We start from the raw sequence: 20865 nt of genomic DNA, 5'->3' as shown, positions 1-20865 counted from the left end.
TTATCCTACCAAACCTCACCCATCTGAACCCAACCATCACGGAAACCAAAGAATTGGACATTGCGAAAATATCCAGAAAACGTGCTTTTCTCACAATACCTAACCCAACCTAACCTAACCATCACCGAAGTCAGAGAATTCGACATTGCCAAAATATCCACAAAAAGTTCTTATCCTACCAAACCTCACCCATCTGAACCTAACCATCACCGAAATCAAAGAATTGGACATTAATAAAATATCCACAAAACGTGCTTACCTCACAATACCTAACCCAACCTAACCTAACCATCACCGAAGTCAGAGAATTCGACATTGTTAAAATATCCACAAAAAGTTCTTATCCTACCAAACCTCACCCATCTGAACCTAACCATCACCGAAATCAAAGAATTGGACATTAATAAAATATCCACAAAACGTGCTTGCCTCACAATACCTAACCCAACCTAACCTAACCATCACCGAAGTCAGAGAATTCGACATTGCCAAAATATCCACAAAAAGTTCTTTTCCTACCAAACCTCACCCATCTGAACCTTACTGTTCCGACTTTTGTAATGACGTGTGGCAAACAGTCTTATTAACTGATTGTCGATTGGCATTATTGACGAGTTGGCATTAGTGTCGGCCCAAGCGGAAATACGCGACGGTCGACAGAGTTCGAGCAGACGGCGTACGGACAACTTGTGTTCCGTACGCTCCGCTGAACCACCACGTGCAAATTTTACATTTCAATAAACTACATCAAACCATTATCGAAGTCTTTTCCATGATGGTCACTTCGAACCGGACACCAGTAACCTAGGCCACAACACCAAACGGACAAACCAATAGGAAAAAACGTGGTCGAGAAAAAATGGATGTCAATTAAGAAATCGGTATCGTTCCTTTGTTACTATCCATACCTTTCCAATACTAATAACATGTTTGCTTCTATTTCAGCAATATATTGATTGATGTACAGAGGTACATGACCGCGTGATTGACGCAGAAAATATATAAATAAAAACATAACCTACAAAGACGCATGGGACACAGAGGTAATCCAAAATTATCGGAACGATCACATAAACATCGTAAAGGATATTCAAGTAAGTGAATGTATTCAATCTCAGGCAATCTGTTCAAAAGGCAATCATGTGGGTAGGTCAGTTTTTAAAATATGTTTTAAAGTATAACAATTAATTAACGCGATTGTATAAAATAATATCGCGCTACGAAGGAATGTTTCATCGGTCGCATCGAATTTCGTATTAAAAGTGTAAAATCAGATGTAGTGTAAAATTAGCAAAGCACGTGGGGAATTATACTTGTAGCCCCAAAGTGGCTTAAACCAAGTACATACCGGTATATTAATATACCGGCAGATCTCTTTGTTTCTTAATGTGTGTAGAAACTTTCTCCCCCCTCCCCCCTCCACAATAAATGTGGAATTATACTTGTAGCCCCAAAGTGGCTTAAACCAAGTACATACCGGTATATTCATATCGGTAGATCTTTGTTTCTTAATGTGTGTAGAAACACCCTCCCCCCCCCCCCCTTCCACGATAAATGTGGAATTATACTTGTAGCCCCAAAGTGGCTTAAACCAAGTACATACCGGTATATGCATATCGGTAGATCTTTGTTTCTTAATGTGTGTAGAAACACCCTCCCCCCCCCCCCCTTCCACGATAAATGTGGAATTACACTTGTAGCCCCAAAGTGGATTAAATCAAGTACATACCGGCATATTCATACATCGGTAGATCTCTTTGTTTCATAATGTGTGATGAAACAGTGGTGATTTAAAATAAATCACAAGACTTGTAGCCCCAAAGTGGTTTAAATCAAGCACCCACCAATTTAGGGTTGTTATTTCTACCAAAATATGTTGGATAGATTCTGGTGATAATAGTTAAAGTAGAATATTAAGATTCACGGTGAATCATTGAATATTATTACCTTATCTCTACGAATAGTTCAATTGACAGCTATAGTAGAGAATAACTGTATTTATGAGACGAAATAGTGCAACTTTCTGAAACAAATGTCAAGTGCTGAAAACGAGGAAATAGAAGCTTCGACTTCCCAGTCGCATAAAGGTCGAAATCCAACTAGGGACGTAGAACCTATTAGAGACAGGTCAAGCTCTAGAATACATCAGACTCGAAGTCAGACTCAATCGATAAAAACATTAGCGAAAGAAAATAAAGTAGAAGTTACAATGACGTCAATAGAATTAAGGTATTCGGGCGCGTTTAAAAGACTACAGGAGAAAATAGACAGAATCTCCGAAATAAATGAAGGACAGTATCAATTTATTGAAAAAGCATACGACTATCTCCAAAAACTCCATTATGAGTATTTAGACAACATCACAGATATAGAGCAGGCGGATCAAATAGACGAAGAGTTCTACATAATCACAATGACAATTCAAAATCTTAAAGCAGCATTAGAGAGACAATCCATTCAAGATTGTAAACTGAAGGTAGAGCAAGCAACAATTAAATTTGCTAGAGATAAGTTACCGACGTTAACCATTCCCACATTTCAGGGAGATCCATCTGAATGGCAATCGTTTCAACAAGCTTTTAAGAATATAATAGGAAACAAAACGGAATATTCGAATGTCACGAAATTGCAATATTTGCATCAATCCTTAATCGGTCCCGCTTTGGCAGCTGTATCAGGTTTAGATATTAGCTCAGACAATTACGAAATAGCTTGGAGTATTTTAGACAAGCAATATAATTTACCAAGACTTAATCTCAAAACTAGGATTAATTCACTTTGTGACTTAAAATTAATCACAAGAGAATCACATATCGAATTGAGAAATCTATTGAATCAGGTAACAGTGTGTATTAAAAACATTGAATCGTTGGGTTACGCGAGAGAAATTTTAGATCCATGGGTAACATGTTTAGTTATAAGGAAATTACCTTTTAATATAGTAAGAGACTGGGAAATATCGCTGGTTAGCAGAGAAATGCCACCATATGAAAGTTTAGAGACATTCTTGCAGAATAGATGTAATGTATTACAATCTACTGCATCTGTAACTACGGTGAAGGAATTCCCTCATAGTCGTCAAAGAATCATGAGAACTCATGTCGCGAACAAAAACCCATCAAGTAAGGTAAACGCATGCGCATTCTGTCGAAATAATCATTTCATAGGCAAATGTGATAAATTCAAAGCAAAATCCAGTATGGAAAGAAATGAATTCGTTAAATCTAATAACATGTGTTTTAAATGTTTAAATTCATCGCATAAGATAACAAATTGCAAGTCTAACTATAATTGCTTAAGGTGCAAACAAAACCATCACACTTTGTTGCATCAGGACGATACATTTAGTTCCAATAATACGGGAAGGAAGTCAATTAATGCTCATTCTACTCATTTCTCTCAAAGGGAGATAATTTTACCGACGGTACAAGTAGACATTATAACGTCCAATGGAACGGTCGTTAAGGGTCGCACATTATTAGATTCCGGCTCACAAGTCAACTATGTTACCACATCTTTCGCTAAGAAGAATAACTTCAAATTAGAGAAAATCTCTCAAAAAATTGTAGGTATCGCTAATCAAGAAAGTAGCATTCGTCACATCACCAAGGTGACCATAAGGTCTTCAACCACTAATTACTCAACCAAAGTGTTGTGTTTGGTATTACCAGAAATTACTGGCGAAATTCCAACTGTGAAACTGGATCAACAGTTAATTTCAATACCAGCGGGAATCAAGTTATCAGATCCCCTTTGGAATAAACCGACGCCAATCGATTTATTGCTCGGCGCCGAGATTTGCGTTCATGCTATGAAAGCAGGAACCATCCAGTTAGGAAAAGGTATGCCTATCTTAAAGGATACCGAATTCGGATGGACAATAGTTGGTCCATATCCCGAAGTAAATAATGCTCCAGGGAAGAGCCACATAGGCTTAAGTCAATTAGACAGTCACATTCAAAACTTTTGGATGATAAACCAGGTTCCTATTGTAAAACATCAATCTCTTGAGGAGAAAAGATGTGAGGAACATTTCCAAGCACACACATCACGAGATAAAAACGGTAGATTTTGTGTAGCTTTACCATATAAAAATTCCCCGGTAGTATTAGGAAGTTCATTGCACATTGCGGAGAAAAGACACAAAACTTTGGAAAGACGTTTTTTAGCCAATAATAATTTAAAAATGGAATACAATAAAGTTTTAGAAGAGTATATAAATTCAGGACATATGTCAGAGTGTGAACCTCCGGAGGCACATGAGGTTCATTGTTATTCACCTCATCACGTCGTAGTTAAGGAGTCTAGCCTTACCACTAAATATCGTGTAGTTTTTGATGCGTCCGCAAAGACAACGTCCAATATCTCACTAAATAATATTTTGATGGTGGGACCTAGTGTCCAATCAGATTGGTTAAATTTATTTTTATTAAAACTTATTGAACTCATTCCTCAGACAATCTTCAAAAAATGGAAGGATTGTCAATTATCCAATACAGTCATGAAACTTTATAAAATTCCTAGATTGATAATACTAAATAATGCCATTAATATACAGGCACACGGATTTTGTGACGCATCCGAGAAAGCTTATGGTGCTTGTATTTATGTAAAATGTACTGATCAATTGGGAAATTCCAAATGTCATCTTGTGTGTTCTCGTTCGAGAGTCGCTCCGCTCAGTTTTGTAACTATTCCGCGTTTAGAGCTGTGCTCCGCTATGTTATTATCAAAGTTAATGAAGTCAACAATAGACCAATTAACAATTCATATTAATGAAAAATATTATTGGACGGATTCAACCGTCGCATTGCATTGGATTAGAGGAGAGTCATGTAAATGGACCACCTTCGTTGCCAATCGAGTGGCCGAAATCCAATCAATATCTCAACCCATTGAGTGGTACCATGTCTCCTCTACAGACAATCCAGCAGATTTAATTTCTCGAGGGACTCAACCATCAGAATTAAATCATAATTCGTTATGGTGGGACGGCCCTAGTTGGTTGAAATTAGACGAATCACGATGGCCTCGAAGACCTCCTGAGATCACAATAGATCTTCCAGAGAGAAGGGTAGTCACTAACGCTACCCTTGTGAGGGAAAATAATTGGATAGATAAATATTCTCATCTTCCAAGACTCCTTCGAGTTTTATCATATGTTCGTCGGCCACTAAGGAATAAACAATTAAACGTTAAAGAAAATAACGAACCGTCCGCTTTAGAATTAAAAGATGCTTTAAATAATTTGATAAGGTTATCGCAAATGGAATCATTTCCATTGGAATATCGTTTGCTGAGCAAGGGACATCCAATTCCCAGTAGCAGTAAATTAGCTAAATTGTCCCCTCTATTCCATGAGAATTTAATTTGTGTTGGAAGTAGACTTCCTCTGGGAACAACTCTATCAACGTCACCCATTATCTTGTCAAATAAGCATAAACTTACACACATGATTGTCCGAGATGCGCACTTGAAATATATTCACTTGGGTACTCAAGCCTTACTGTCGTTATTGCGGCAGACCTATTGGCCATTGGCCGGACATAATACTGTCAAAGGAGTGGTGCGTTCATGTGTCATTTGTTTCAGAAATAAACCACTGTCACACAATAGATTAATGGGATTGCTCCCGATTGAACGTACCACTGCGAATTTTCCTTTCAGTCATGTGGGGATAGATTTCGCAGGACCTTTTCCTGTGAAGAGTGGTTGCAATAAGAATTCTAAGATAATTAAGGGTTACGTTTGTGTCTTTGTGTGTTTTTCCAGTAAGGCAGTTCACTTGGAACTTGTCGGAGACTTAACGAGTTCAAATTTCTTAAATTGTTTAAGAAGATTCGTAGCCAGACGTGGCAGGCCCAATACGATATATTCCGACAATGCTACTAATTTTGTCGGTGCAAGTCGTGAACTCGTTAATTTAGTAAAATTAATTTACGAACGTCCTCATGAGGAGAAGCTACTACGGTATGTAGCCTCCGAAGGGATTCGTTGGAAGTTTAACCCGCCAAGGGCGCCTCACATGGGAGGGCTGTGGGAAGCAGCGGTTAAATCCATGAAGATTCATTTAAACAAGGTGTTAAAGGCCACCACCTTAAATTTCGAATCATTTTGTACGGTATTGACTCAAATAGAAGCTTGCATGAATTCCCGTCCTCTTAGTCCCTTGTCTTCGGATCCACTAGACCTTTTACCCCTCACACCTGGACATTTCTTAATTGGCAGATCCTTACTCGCTCTTCCAATGGAGGTTAAATATAACACTAATGTCCATGCCAATCTGCTTCAGATACAATTGACCACAGCAGCATTTTGGAAACGTTGGTCGGCGGAATATTTACATTCTTTGCAGTTACGACACAAATGGAAGAAGGACTCGAGCAACAATCTGAGTGTGGGTCAAATGGTCCTGTTAAAGGAGGAACACATGCTGCCAACCCGATGGGTCTTGGGTCGAGTCACTAAATTGTATCCCGGACCAGATGGCAGAGTTCGAGTCGTCGACGTCTTTACTGCTAGCGGAGAGTTTCGTCGGTCCAGTCATCTAGTGGCGCCATTGCCGATTCTACCACAAGGACCACTTGACAGGAAGGAAGATCAGCAAGAGGGAGGAGAAACAGCAGCTTCAATTCCGTCAACTTCGGTAGCTTAGTTTAACCCGAAGACACTACCCCCAACTCATATTACTTATTAGATGTAATCATGAGTTTAAATCATTCAATGTTAATAGTAGTACTCCGTAATTCACTTTAATTGTGTTGTGTGTATAATTTAAGCTATTTTCATTTTAACATTCGGCAGTATATATCTCCGAATTTAATCTAATCATTTTGTCTTTATAATATAAGACTTGTCTCATGTCATCACTCGGAAGGATTATATCCGAGTTTAAAATAAACTGTTCAAATTTGACAGTTAAAATTAGATTCATGATTTGTTAATGTTAGTCTCCAAGCCACACTTAATGGAGCATCTTAAATTATTTCATGTCTACTTAATTATAACCTGCCGGGAGTCATCCGCAGGTCTTATGTTTCTTGTTATGAAAACATAAGTTAACTCTTACTGTTTATAGTATTTATGTGAATCATAGAATAAGTAAATATTATAATACTGAACATTTCAATGTTTAACGTAGAGACATCTATAATCATAGTTCACTTTCATTTCCTGCTTGTAGGAATGAATGAATGACTTTCCAATTTACTTTTAATTTAGCAATGTTTGTGTTACTTATTGATGAAATCAAGTTAACTTAGGAGCATTACACTCACTAATCAAGTTAAGTTGATCGGTAATAGCTGATCTGTATTGACTACTGTAATAGTGTCAACATTGTATTGTCTAAGTTAACATCAAGATGAGGAATGCTTAAGTTTTAAACCATATACAGTCCACTCTCTCTTCTTTAAAGTAAACTTATCTTGTAATGCTTATTCACAGCTTCAAAGGAGATTTCAAAAACTTTAATGTAAATAGAAACAACATTCACCAGAGGTATACCTATAAGTTGAAATATTACTGAACCAATAAATTGATTTTATCCTCACACTGGATGAGGCAAAGGTTTCATTATTCACCCTCTATTTAATTATTTTAAGAGCTATGATTTATTGTAAACGACTCGTCAGTAATGCTGTAACTCTGTAGAATAACTGTATTGTTCAACAGTTTTCCTATGTGGGACTATGTTCCGACTTTTGTAATGACGTGTGGCAAACAGTCTTATTAACTGATTGTCGATTGGCATTATTGACGAGTTGGCATTAGTGTCGGCCCAAGCGGAAATACGCGACGGTCGACAGAGTGCGAGTAGACGGCGTACGGACAGCTTGTGTTCCGTACGCTCCGCTGGCCCACCACGTGCAAATTTTACATTTCAATAAACTACATCAAACCATTATCGAAGTCTTTTCCACTTACCATCACCGAAATCAAAGAATTAAACATTGCAAAAATATCCACAAAACGTGCTTACCTCACAATACCTAACCCAACCTAACCTAACCATCACCAAAGTCAGAGAATTCGACATTGCCAAAATATCCACAAAAAGTTCTTATCCTACCAAACTTCACCCATCTGAACCTTATCATCACCGAAATCAAAGAATTGGACATTAATAAAATATCCACAAAACGTGCTTACCTCACAATTCCTAACCCAATCTAACCTAACCATCACCGAAGTCAGAGAATTCGACATTGCCAAAATATCCACAAAAAGTTCTTATATTACCAAACCTCACCCATCTGAATCCAACCACCACGGAAACCAAAGAATTGGACATTGCGAAAATATCCACAAAACGTGCTTACCTCACAATACCTAACCCAACCTAACCTTACCATCACCGAAGTCAGAGAATTCAACATTGTTAAAATATCCACAAAACGTTCATACCCCACCAAACCTCACCCATCTGAACCTAACCATCACCGAAATCGAAGAATTAGACATTGCCAAAATATCCACAAAACGTGTTTACCTCACAATACCCAACCTAACCTAACCTTACCATCACCGAAGTCAGAGAATTCAACATTGTTAAAATATCCACAAAACGTTCATACCCCACCAAACCTCACCCATCTGAACCTAACCATCACCGAAATCGAAGAATTAGACATTGCCAAAATATCCACAAAACGTGTTTACCTCACAATACCTAACCCAACCTAACCTAACCACCACCGAAGTTAGAGAATTCGACATTGCCAAAATATCCACAAAAAGTTCTTATTCTACATAACCTCACCCATCTGAACCTAACCATCACCGAAATCAAAGAATTGGACATTGCTTAAATATCCACAAAACGTGCTTACCTTACAATACCTAACCCAACCTAACCTAACCATCACCGAAGTCAGAAAATTCAACATTGCCAAAATATCCACAAAAAGTTCATACCCCACCAAACCTCACCCATCTGAACCTAACCATCACCGAAATCGAAGAATTAGACATTGCCAAAATATCCACAAAACGTGCTTACCTCACAATACCTAACCTAACCTAACCTAACCATCACTGAAGTCAGAGAATTCGACATTGCCAAAATATCCACAAAAAGTTCTTATCCTACCAAACCTCACCCATCTGAACCTAACCATCACCGAAATCAAAGAATTGGACATTAATAAAATATCCACAAAACGTGCTTACCTCACAATACCTAACCCAACCTAACCTAACCATCACCGAAGTCAGAGAATTCGACATTGCCAAAATATCCACAAAAAGTTCTTATCCTACCAAACCTCACCCATCTGAACCTAACCATCACCGAAATCAAAGAATTGGACATTAATAAAATATCCACAAAACGTGCTTGCCTCACAATACCTAACCCAACCTAACCTAACCATCACCGAAGTCAGAGAATTCGACATTGCCAAAATATCCACAAAAAGTTCTTTTCCTACCAAACCTCACCCATCTGAACCTTACCATCACTGAAATCAAAGAATTAAACATTGCAAAAATATCCACAAAACGTGCTTACCTCACAATACCTAACCCAACCTAACCTAACCATCACCGAAGTCAGAGAATTCGACATTGCCAAAATATCCACAAAAAGTTCTTATCCTACCAAACCTCACCCATCTGAACCTAATCATCACCGAAATCAAAGAATTGGACATTAATAAAATATCCACAAAACGTGCTTACCTCACAATTCCTAACCCAATCTAACCTAACCATCACCGAAGTCAGAGAATTCGACATTGCCAAAATATCCACAAAAAGTGCTTATCCTACCAAACCTCACCCATCTGAACCTAACCATCACTGAAATCAAAGAATTGGACATTAATAAAATATCCACAAAACGTGCTTACCTCACAATACCTAACCCAACCTAACCTAACCATCACTGAAGTCAGAGAATTCGACATTGCCAAAATATCCACAAAAAGTTCTTATCCTACCAAACCTCACCCATCTGAACCCAACCATCACGGAAACCAAAGAATTGGCCATTGCGAAAATATCCACAAAACGTGCTTACCTCACAATACCTAACCCAACCTAACCTAAACATCACCGAAGTCAGAGAATTCGACATTGCCAAAATATCCACAAAAAGTTCTTATCCTACCAAACCTCACCCATCTGAACCTAACCATCACTGAAATCAAAGAATTGGACATTAATAAAATATCCACAATACGTGCTTACCTCACAATACCTAACCCAACCTAACCAAACCATCACCGAAGTCAGAGAATTCGACATTGCCAAAATATCCACAAAAAGTTCTTTTCCTACCAAACCTCACCCATCTGAACCTTACCATCACCGAAATCAAAGAATTAAACATTGCAAAAATATCCACAAAACGTGCTTACCTCACAATACCTAACCCAACCTAACCTAACCATCACCGAAATCAGAGAATTCGACATTGCCAAAATATCCACAAAAAGTGCTTATCCTATCAAACCTCACCCATCTGAACCTAACCATCACCGAAATCAAAGAATTGGACATTGCTTAAATATCCACAAAACGTGCTTACCTTACAATACCTAACCCAACCTTACCTAACCATCACCGAAGTCAGAAGATTCAACATTGCCAAAATATCCACAAAAAGTTCATACCCCACCAAACCTCACCCATCTGAACCTAACCATCACCGAAATCGAAGAATAAGACATTGCTAAAATATCCACAAAACGTGTTTACCTCACAATACCTAACCCAACCTAACCTAACCACCACCGAAGTCAGAGAATTCGACATTGCCAAAATATCCACAAAAAGTTCTTATTCTACATAACCTCACCCATCTGAACCTAACCATCACCGAAATCAAAGAATTGGACATTGCTAAAATATCCACAAAACGTGCTTACCTTACAATACCTAACCCAACCTAACCTAACCATCACCGAAGTCAGAAAATTCAACATTGCCAAAATATCCATAAAAAGTTCATACCCCACCAAACCTCACCCATCTGAACCTAACCCTCACCGAAATCGAAGAATAAGACATTGCCAAAATATCCACAAAACGTGCTTACCTCACAATACCTAACTCAACCTAACCTAACCATCACTGAAGTCAAAGAATTCGACATTGCCAAAATATCCACAAAAAGTTCTTATCCTACCAAACCTCACCCATCTGAACCTAACCATCACCGAAATCAAAGAATTGGATATTGATAAAATATCCACAAAACGTGCCCACCTCACAATACCTAACCCAACCTAACCTTACCATCACCGAAGTCAGAGAATTCGACATTGCCAAAATATCCACAAAAAGTTCTTATTCTACCAAACCTCACCCATCTGAACCTAACCATAACCGAAATTTAAGAATTGGAAATTGCCAAAATATCCACAAAACATGCTTACCTCACAATACCTAACCTAATCTAACCTAACCATCACCAAAGTCAGAGAATTCGACATTGCCAAAATATCCACAAAAAGTTCTTATCCTACCAAACCTCACCCATCTGAACCTTACCATCACCGAAATCAAAGAATTGAACATTGCTAAAATATCCACAAAACGTGCTTACCTCTTAATACCTAACACAATCTAACCTCACCATCACTGAAGTCAGAGAATTCGACATTGCCAAAATATCCACAAAAAGTTCTTATCATACCAAACCTCACCCATCTGAATCCAACCATCACGGAAACCAAAGAATTGGACATTGCGAAAATATCCACAAAACGTGCTTACCTCACAATACCTAACCCAACCTAACCTATCCATCACCGAAGTCAGAGAATTCGACATTGCCAAAATATCCACAAAAAGTGCTTATCCTACCAAACCTCACCCATCTGAACCTAACCATCACCGAAATCAAAGAATTGGACATTAATAAAATATCCACAAAACGTGCTTACCTCACAATACCTAACCCAACCTAACCTAACCATCACTGAAGTCTGAGAATTCGACATTGCCAAAATATCCACAAAAAGTTCTTATCCTACCAAACCTCACCCATCTGAACCCAACCATCACGGAAACCAAAGAATTGGCCATTGCGAAAATATCCACAAAACGTGCTTACCTCACAATACCTAACCCAACCTAACCTAACCATCACCGAAGTCAGAGAATTCGACATTGCCAAAATATCCACAAAAAGTTCTTATCCTACCAAACCTCACCCATCTGAACCTAACCATCACCGAAATCAAAGAATTGGACATTAATAAAATATCCACAAAACGTGCTTACCTCACAATACCTAACTTAACCTAACCTAACCATCACTGAAGTCAGAGAATTCGACATTGCCAAAATATTCACAAAAAGTTCTTATCCTACCAAACCTCACCCATCTGAACCTAACCATCACCGAAATCAAAGAATTGGACATTAATAAAGAATCCACAATACGTGCTTACCTCACAATACCTAACCCAACCTAACCTAACCATCACCGAAGTCAGAGAGTTCGACATTGCCAAAATATCCACAAAAAGTTCTTATCCTACATAACATCACCCATCTGAACCTAACCATCACCGAAATCAAAGAATTGGACATTGCTTAAATATCCACAAAACGGGCTTACCTTACAATACCTAACCCAACCTAACCTAACCATCACCGAAGTCAGAAAATTCAACATTGCCAAAATATCCACAAAAAGTTCATACCTTACCAAACCTCACCCATCTGAACCTAACTATCACCGAAATCGAAGAATTGGACATTGCCAAAATATCCATAAAACGTGTTTACCTCACAATACCTAACCCAACCTAACCTAACCATCACCGAAGTCAGAGAATTCGACATTGCCAAAATATCCACAAAAAGTTCTTTTCCTACCAAACCTCACCCATCTGAACCTTACCATCACCGAAATCAAAGAATTAAACATTGCAAAAATATCCACAAAACGTGCTTACCTCACAATACCTAACCCAACCTAACCTAACCATCACTGAAGTCAGAGAATTCGACATTGCCAAAATATCCACAAAAAGTTCTTATCCTACCAAACCTCACCCATCTGAACCCAACCATCACCGAAATCGAAGAATTGAACATTGCAAAAATATCCACAAAACGTGCTTACCTCACAATACCTAACTTAACCTAACCTAACCATCACTGAAGTCAGAGAATTCGACATTGCCAAAATATTCACAAAAAGTTCTTATCCTACCAAACCTCACCCATCTGAACCTAACCATCACCGAAATCAAAGAATTGGACATTAATAAAATATCCACAATACGTGCTTACCTCACAATACCTAACCCAACCTAACCTAACCATCACCGAAGTCAGAGAGTTCGACATTGCCAAAATATCCACAAAAAGTTCTTATCCTACATAACATCACCCATCTGAACCTCACCATCACCGAAATCAAAGAATTGGACATTGCTAAAATATCCACAAAACGGGCTTACCTTACAATACCTAACCCAACCTAACCTAACCATCACCGAAGTCAGAAAATTCAACATTGCCAAAATATCCACAAAAAGTTCATACCTTACCAAACCTCACCCATCTGAACCTAACTATCACCGAAATCGAAGAATTGGACATTGCCAAAATATCCATAAAACGTGCTTACCTCACAATACCTAACCCAACCTAACCTAACCATCACCGAAGTCAGAGAATTCGACATTGCCAAAATATCCACAAAAAGTTCATACCCCACCAAACCTCACCCATCTGAACCTAACCATCACCGAAATCGAAGAATTGAACATTGCAAAAATATCCACAAAACGTGCTTACCTCACAATACCTAACCCAACCTAACATAACCATCACCGAAGTCAGAGAATTCGACATTGCCAAAATATCCACAAAAAGTTCTTATCCTACCAAACCTCACCCATCTGAACCTAATCATCACCGAAATCAAAGAATTGGACATTGCGAAAATATCCACAAAACGTGCTTACCTCACAATACCTAACCCAACCTAACCTATCCATCACCGAAGTCAGAGAATTCGACATTGCCAAAATATCCACAAAAAGTGCTTATCCTACCAAACCTCACCCATCTGAACCTAACCATCACCGAAATCAAAGAATTGGACATTAATAAAATATCCACAAAACGTGCTTACCTCACAATACCTAACCCAACCTAACCTAACCATCACTGAAGTCAGAGAATTCGACATTGCCAAAATATCCACAAAAAGTTCTTATCCTACCAAACCTCACCCATCTGAACCCAACCATCACGGAAACCAAAGAATTGGCCATTGCGAAAATATCCACAAAACGTGCTTACCTCACAATACCTAACCCAACCTAACCTAACCATCACCGAAGTCAGAGAATTCGACATTGCCAAAATATCCACAAAAAGTTCTTATCCTACCAAACCTCACCCATCTGAACCTAACCATCACCGAAATCAAAGAATTGGACATTAATAAAATATCCACAAAACGTGCTTACCTCACAATACCTAACTTAACCTAACCTAACCATCACTGAAGTCAGAGAATTCGACATTGCCAAAATATTCACAAAAAGTTCTTATCCTACCAAACCTCACCCATCTGAACCTAACCATCACCGAAATCAAAGAATTGGACATTAATAAAATATCCACAATACGTGCTTACCTCACAATACCTAACCCAACCTAACCTAACCATCACCGAAGTCAGAGAGTTCGACATTGCCAAAATATCCACAAAAAGTTCTTATCCTACATAACATCACCCATCTGAACCTAACCATCACCGAAATCAAAGAATTGGACATTGCTCAAATATCCACAAAACGGGCTTACCTTACAATACCTAACCCAACCTAACCTAACCATCACCGAAGTCAGAAAATTGAACATTGCCAAAATATCCACAAAAAGTTCATACCTTACCAAACCTCACCCATCTGAACCTAACTATCACCGAAATCGAAGAATTGGACATTGCCAAAATATCCATAAAACGTGCTTACCTCACAATACCTAACCCAACCTAACCTAACCATCACCAAAGTCAGAGAATTCGACATTGCCAAAATATCCACAAAAAGTTCTTATCCTACATAACATCACCCATCTGAACCTCACCATCACCGAAATCAAAGAATTGGACATTGCTAAAATATCCACAAAACGGGCTTACCTTACAATACCTAACCCAACCTAACCTAACCATCACCGAAGTCAGAAAATTCAACATTGCCAAAATATCCACAAAAAGTTCATACCTTACCAAACCTCACCCATCTGATCCTAACTATCACCGAAATCGAAGAATTGGACATTGCCAAAATATCCATAAAACGTGCTTACCTCACAATACCTAACCCAACCTAACCTAACCATCACCGAAGTCAGAGAATTCCACATTGCCAAAATATCCACAAAAAGTTCATACCCCACCAAACCTCACCCATCTGAACCTAACCATCACCGAAATCGAAGAATTGAACATTGCAAAAATATCCACAAAACGTGCTTACCTCACAATACCTAACCCAACCTAACATAACCATCACCGAAGTCAGAGAATTCGACATTGCCAAAATATCCACAAAAAGTTCTTATCCTACCAAACCTCACCCATCTGAACCTAATCATCACCGAAATCAAAGAATTAGACATTGCGAAAATATCCACAAAACGTGCTTACCTCACAATACCTAACCCAACCTAACCTATCCATCACCGAAGTCAGAGAATTCGACATTGCCAAAATATCCACAAAAAGTGCTTATCCTACCAAACCTCACCCATCTGAACCTAACCATCACCGAAATCAAAGAATTGGACATTAATAAAATATCCACAAAACGTGCTTACCTCACAATACCTAACCCAACCTAACCTAACCATCACTGAAGTCAGAGAATTCGACATTGCCAAAATATCCACAAAAAGTTCTTATCCTACCAAACCTCACCCATCTGAACCCAACCATCACGGAAACCAAAGAATTGGCCATTGCGAAAATATCCACAAAACGTGCTTACCTCACAATACCTAACCCAACCTAACCTAACCATCACCGAAGTCAGAGAATTCGACATTGCCAAAATATCCACAAAAAGTTCTTATCCTACCAAACCTCACCCATCTGAACCTAACCATCACCGAAATCAAAGAATTGGACATTAATAAAATATCCACAAAACGTGCTTACCTCACAATACCTAACTTAACCTAACCTAACCATCACTGAAGTCAGAGAATTCGACATTGCCAAAATATTCACAAAAAGTTCTTATCCTACCAAACCTCACCCATCTGAACCTAACCATCACCGAAATCAAAGAATTGGACATTAATAAAATATCCACAATACGTGCTTACCTCACAATACCTAACCCAACCTAACCTAACCATCACCGAAGTCAGAGAGTTCGACATTGCCAAAATATCCACAAAAAGTTCTTATCCTACATAACATCACCCATCTGAACCTAACCATCACCGAAATCAAAGAATTGGACATTGCTTAAATATCCACAAAACGGGCTTACCTAACAATACCTAACCCAACCTAACCTAACCATCACCGAAGTCAGAAAATTGAACATTGCCAAAATATCCACAAAAAGTTCATACCTTACCAAACCTCACCCATCTGAACCTAACTATCACCGAAATCGAAGAATTGGACATTGCCAAAATATCCATAAAACGTGCTTACCTCACAATACCTAACCCAACCTAACCTAACCATCACCAAAGTCAGAGAATTCGACATTGCCAAAATATCCACAAAAAGTTCATACCCCACCAAACCTCACCCATCTGAACCTAACCATCACCGAAATCGAAGAATTGAACATTGCAAAAATATCCACAAAACGTGCCTTCCTCACAATACCTAACCCAACCTAACATAACCATCACCGAAGTCAGAGAATTCGACATTGCCAAAATATCCACAAAAAGTTCTTATCCTACCAAACCTCACCCATCTGAACCTAATCATCACCGAAATCAAAGAATTGGACATTAATAAAATATCCACAAAACGTGCTTACCTCACAATTCCTAACCCAATCTAACCTAACCATCACCGAAGTCAGAGAATTCGACATTGCCAAAATATCCACAAAAAGTTCTTATATTACCAAACCTCACCCATCTGAATCCAACCACCACTGAAACCAAAGAATTGGACATTGCGAAAATATCCACAAAACGTGCTTACCTCACAATATTTAACCCAACCTAACCTTACCATCACCGAAGTCAGAGAATTCAACATTGCCAAAATATCCACAAAAAGTTCATACCCCACCAAACCTCACCCATCTGAACCTAACCATCACCGAAATCGAAGAATTGGACATTGCCAAAATATCCACAAAACGTGCTTACCTCACAATACCTAACCCAACCTAACCTAACCATCACCGAAATCAGAGAATTCGACATTGCCAAAATATCCACAAAAAGTTCATACCCCACCAAACCTTACCCATCTGAACCTAACCATCACCGAAATCGAAGAATTGAACATTGCAAAAATATCCACAAAACGTGCTTATTTCACAATACCTAACCCAACCTAACATAACCATCACCGAAGTCAGAGAATTCGACATTGCCAAAATATCCATAAAAAGTTCTTATCCTACCAAACCTCACCTATCTGAACCTAATCATCACCGAAATCAAAGAATTGGACATTAATTAAATATCCACAAAACGTGCTTACCTCACAATACCTAACCCAATCTAACCTAACCATCACCGAAGTCAGAGAATTCGACATGGCCAAAATATCCACAAAAAGTTCTTATATTACCAAACCTCACCCATCTGAATCCAACCACCACGGAAACCAAAGAATTGGACATTGCGAAAATATCCACAAAACGTGCTTACCTCACAATACCTAACCCAACCTAACCTTACCATCACCGAAGTCAGTGAATTCAACATTGCCAAAATATCCACAAAAAGTTCATACCCCACCAGACCTCACGCATCTGAACCTAACCATCACCGAAATCGAAGAATTAGACATTGCCAAAATATTTACAAAACGTGTTTACCTCACAATACCTCACCCAACCTAACCTAACCATCACCGAAGTCAGAGAATTCGACATTGCCAAAATATCCACAAAAAGTTCTTATCCTACATAACATCACCCATCTGAACCTAACCATCACCGAAATCAAAGAATTGGACATTGCTTAAATATCTAAAAAACGGGCTTACCTTACAATACCTAACCCAACCTAACCTAACCATCACCGAAGTCAGAAAATTCAACATTGCCAAAATATCCACAAAAAGTTCATACCTTACCAAACCTCACCCATCTGAACCTAACTATCACCGAAATCGAAGAATTGGACATTGCCAAAATATCCATAAAACGTGCTTACCTCACAATACCTAACCCAACGTAACCTAACCATCACCGAAGTCAGAGAATTCGACATTGCCAAAATATCCACAAAAAGTTCATACCCCACCAAACCTCACCCATCTGAACCTAACCATCACCGAAATCGAAGAATTGAACATTGCAAAAATATCCACAAAACGTGCTTACCTCACAATACCTAACCCAACCTAACCTAACCATCACCGAAATCAGAGAATTCGACATTGCCAAAATATCCACAAAAAGTTCTTATCATACCAAACCTCACCCATCTGAACCTAACCATCACCGAAATCAAAGAATTGGACATTAATAAAATATCCACAAAACGTGCTTACCTCACAATACCTAACCCAACCTAACCTAACCATCACCGAAGTCAGAGAATTCGACATTGCCAAAATATCCACAAAAAGTTCTTATCCTACCAAACCTCACCCATCTGAACCTAACCATCACCGAAATCAAAGAATTGGACATTAATAAAATATCCACAAAACGTGCTTGCCTCACAATACCTAACCCAACCTAACCTAACCATCACCGAAGTCAGAGAATTCGACATTGCCAAAATATCCACAAAAAGTTCTTTTCCTACCAAACCTCACCCATCTGAACCTTACCATCACTGAAATCAAAGAATTAAACATTGCAAAAATATCCACAAAACGTGCTTACCTCACAATACCTAACCCAACCTAACCTAACCATCACTGAAGTCAGAGAATTCGACATTGCCAAAATATCCACAAAAAGTTCTTATCCTACCAAACCTCACCCATCTGAACCCAACCATCACGGAAACCAAAGAATTGGCCATTGCGAAAATATCCACAAAACGTGCTTACCTCACAATACCTAACCCAACCTAACCTAAACATCACCGAAGTCAGAGAATTCGACATTGCCAAAATATCCACAAAAAGTTCTTATCCTACCAAACCTCACCCATCTGAATCTAACCATCACTGAAATCAAAGAATTGGAAATTAATAAAATATCCACAATACGTGCTTACCTCACAATACCTAACCCAACCTAACCTAACCATCACCGAAGTCAGAGAATTCGACATTGCCAAAATATCCACAAAAAGTTCTTTTCCTACCAAACCTCACCCATCTGAACCTTACCATCACCGAAATCAAAGAATTAAACATTGCAAAAATATCCACAAAACGTGCTTACCTCACAATACCTAACCCAACCTAACCTAACCATCACCGAAATCAGAGAATTCGACATTGCCAAAATATCCACAAAAAGTGCTTATCCTATCAAACCTCACCCATCTGAACCTAACCATCACCGAAATCAAAGAATTGGACATTGCTAAAATATCCACAAAACGTGCTTACCTTACAATACCTAACCCAACCTAACCTAACCATCACCGAAGTCAGAAGATTCAACATTGCCAAAATATCCACAAAAAGTTCATACCCCACCAAACCTCACCCATCTGAACCTAACCATCACCGAAATCGAAGAATAAGACATTGCTAAAATATCCACAAAACGTGTTTACCTCACAATACCTATCCCAACCTAACCTAACCACCACCGAAGTCAGAGAATTCGACATTGCCAAAATATCCACAAAAAGTTCTTATTCTACATAACCTCACCCATCTGAACCTAACCATCACCGAAATCAAAGAATTGGACATTGCTAAAATATCCACAAAACGTGCTTACCTTACAATACCTAACCCAACCTAACCTAACCATCACCGAAGTCAGAAAATTCAACATTGCCAAAATATCCATAAAAAGTTCATACCCCACCAAACCTCACCCATCTGAACCTAACCCTCACCGAAATCGAAGAATAAGACATTGCCAAAATATCCACAAAACGTGCTTACCTCACAATACCTAACTCAACCTAACCTAACCATCACTGAAGTCAGAGAATTCGACATTGCCAAAATATCCACAAAAAGTTCTTATCCTACCAAACCTCACCCATCTGAACCTAACCATCACCGAAATCAAAGAATTGGATATTGATAAAATATCCACAAAACGTGCCCACCTCACAATACCTAACCCAACCTAACCGTACCATCACCGAAGTCAGAGAATTCGACATTGCCAAAATATCCACAAAAAGTTCTTATTCTACCAAACCTCACCCATCTGAACCTAACCATAACCGAAATTTAAGAATTGGACATTGCCAAAATATCCACAAAACATGCTTACCTCACAATACCTAACCTAATCTAACCTAACCATCACCAAAGTCAGAGAATTCGACATTGCCAAAATATCCACAAAAAGTTCTTATCCTACCAAACCTCACCCATCTGAACCTTACCATCACCGAAATCAAAGAATTGAACATTGCTAAAATATCCACAAAACGTGCTTACCTCTTAATACCTAACCCAATTTAACCTCACCATCACTGAAGTCAGAGAATTCGACATTGCCAAAATATCCACAAAAAGTTCTTATCATACCAAACCTCACCCATCTGAATCCAACCATCACGGAAACCAAAGAA

General features: G+C 38.6%; 1 long non-coding RNA gene across 1 annotated transcript; it reads left to right on the top strand.

Annotated features, from left to right (window-relative positions):
- Positions 1 to 664: 664 nt before the first annotated feature.
- LOC143920914 (uncharacterized) lies at positions 665 to 7904 on the top strand. Its single transcript, XR_013261378.1, has 2 exons — positions 665 to 1094; positions 6293 to 7904. It is a non-coding gene; the product is annotated as an uncharacterized LOC143920914 (long non-coding RNA).
- The last annotated feature ends 12961 nt before the right edge of the window (positions 7905 to 20865 follow it).

This window comes from Arctopsyche grandis, chromosome 13, assembly GCF_051622035.1.
Source record: "Arctopsyche grandis isolate Sample6627 chromosome 13, ASM5162203v2, whole genome shotgun sequence".
In the NCBI taxonomy this organism is placed as follows: Eukaryota; Metazoa; Arthropoda; class Insecta; order Trichoptera; family Hydropsychidae; genus Arctopsyche; species Arctopsyche grandis.
Note: the sequence above shows the minus strand (reverse complement) of the source record. Positions and strands in the feature narration are given on the sequence as shown.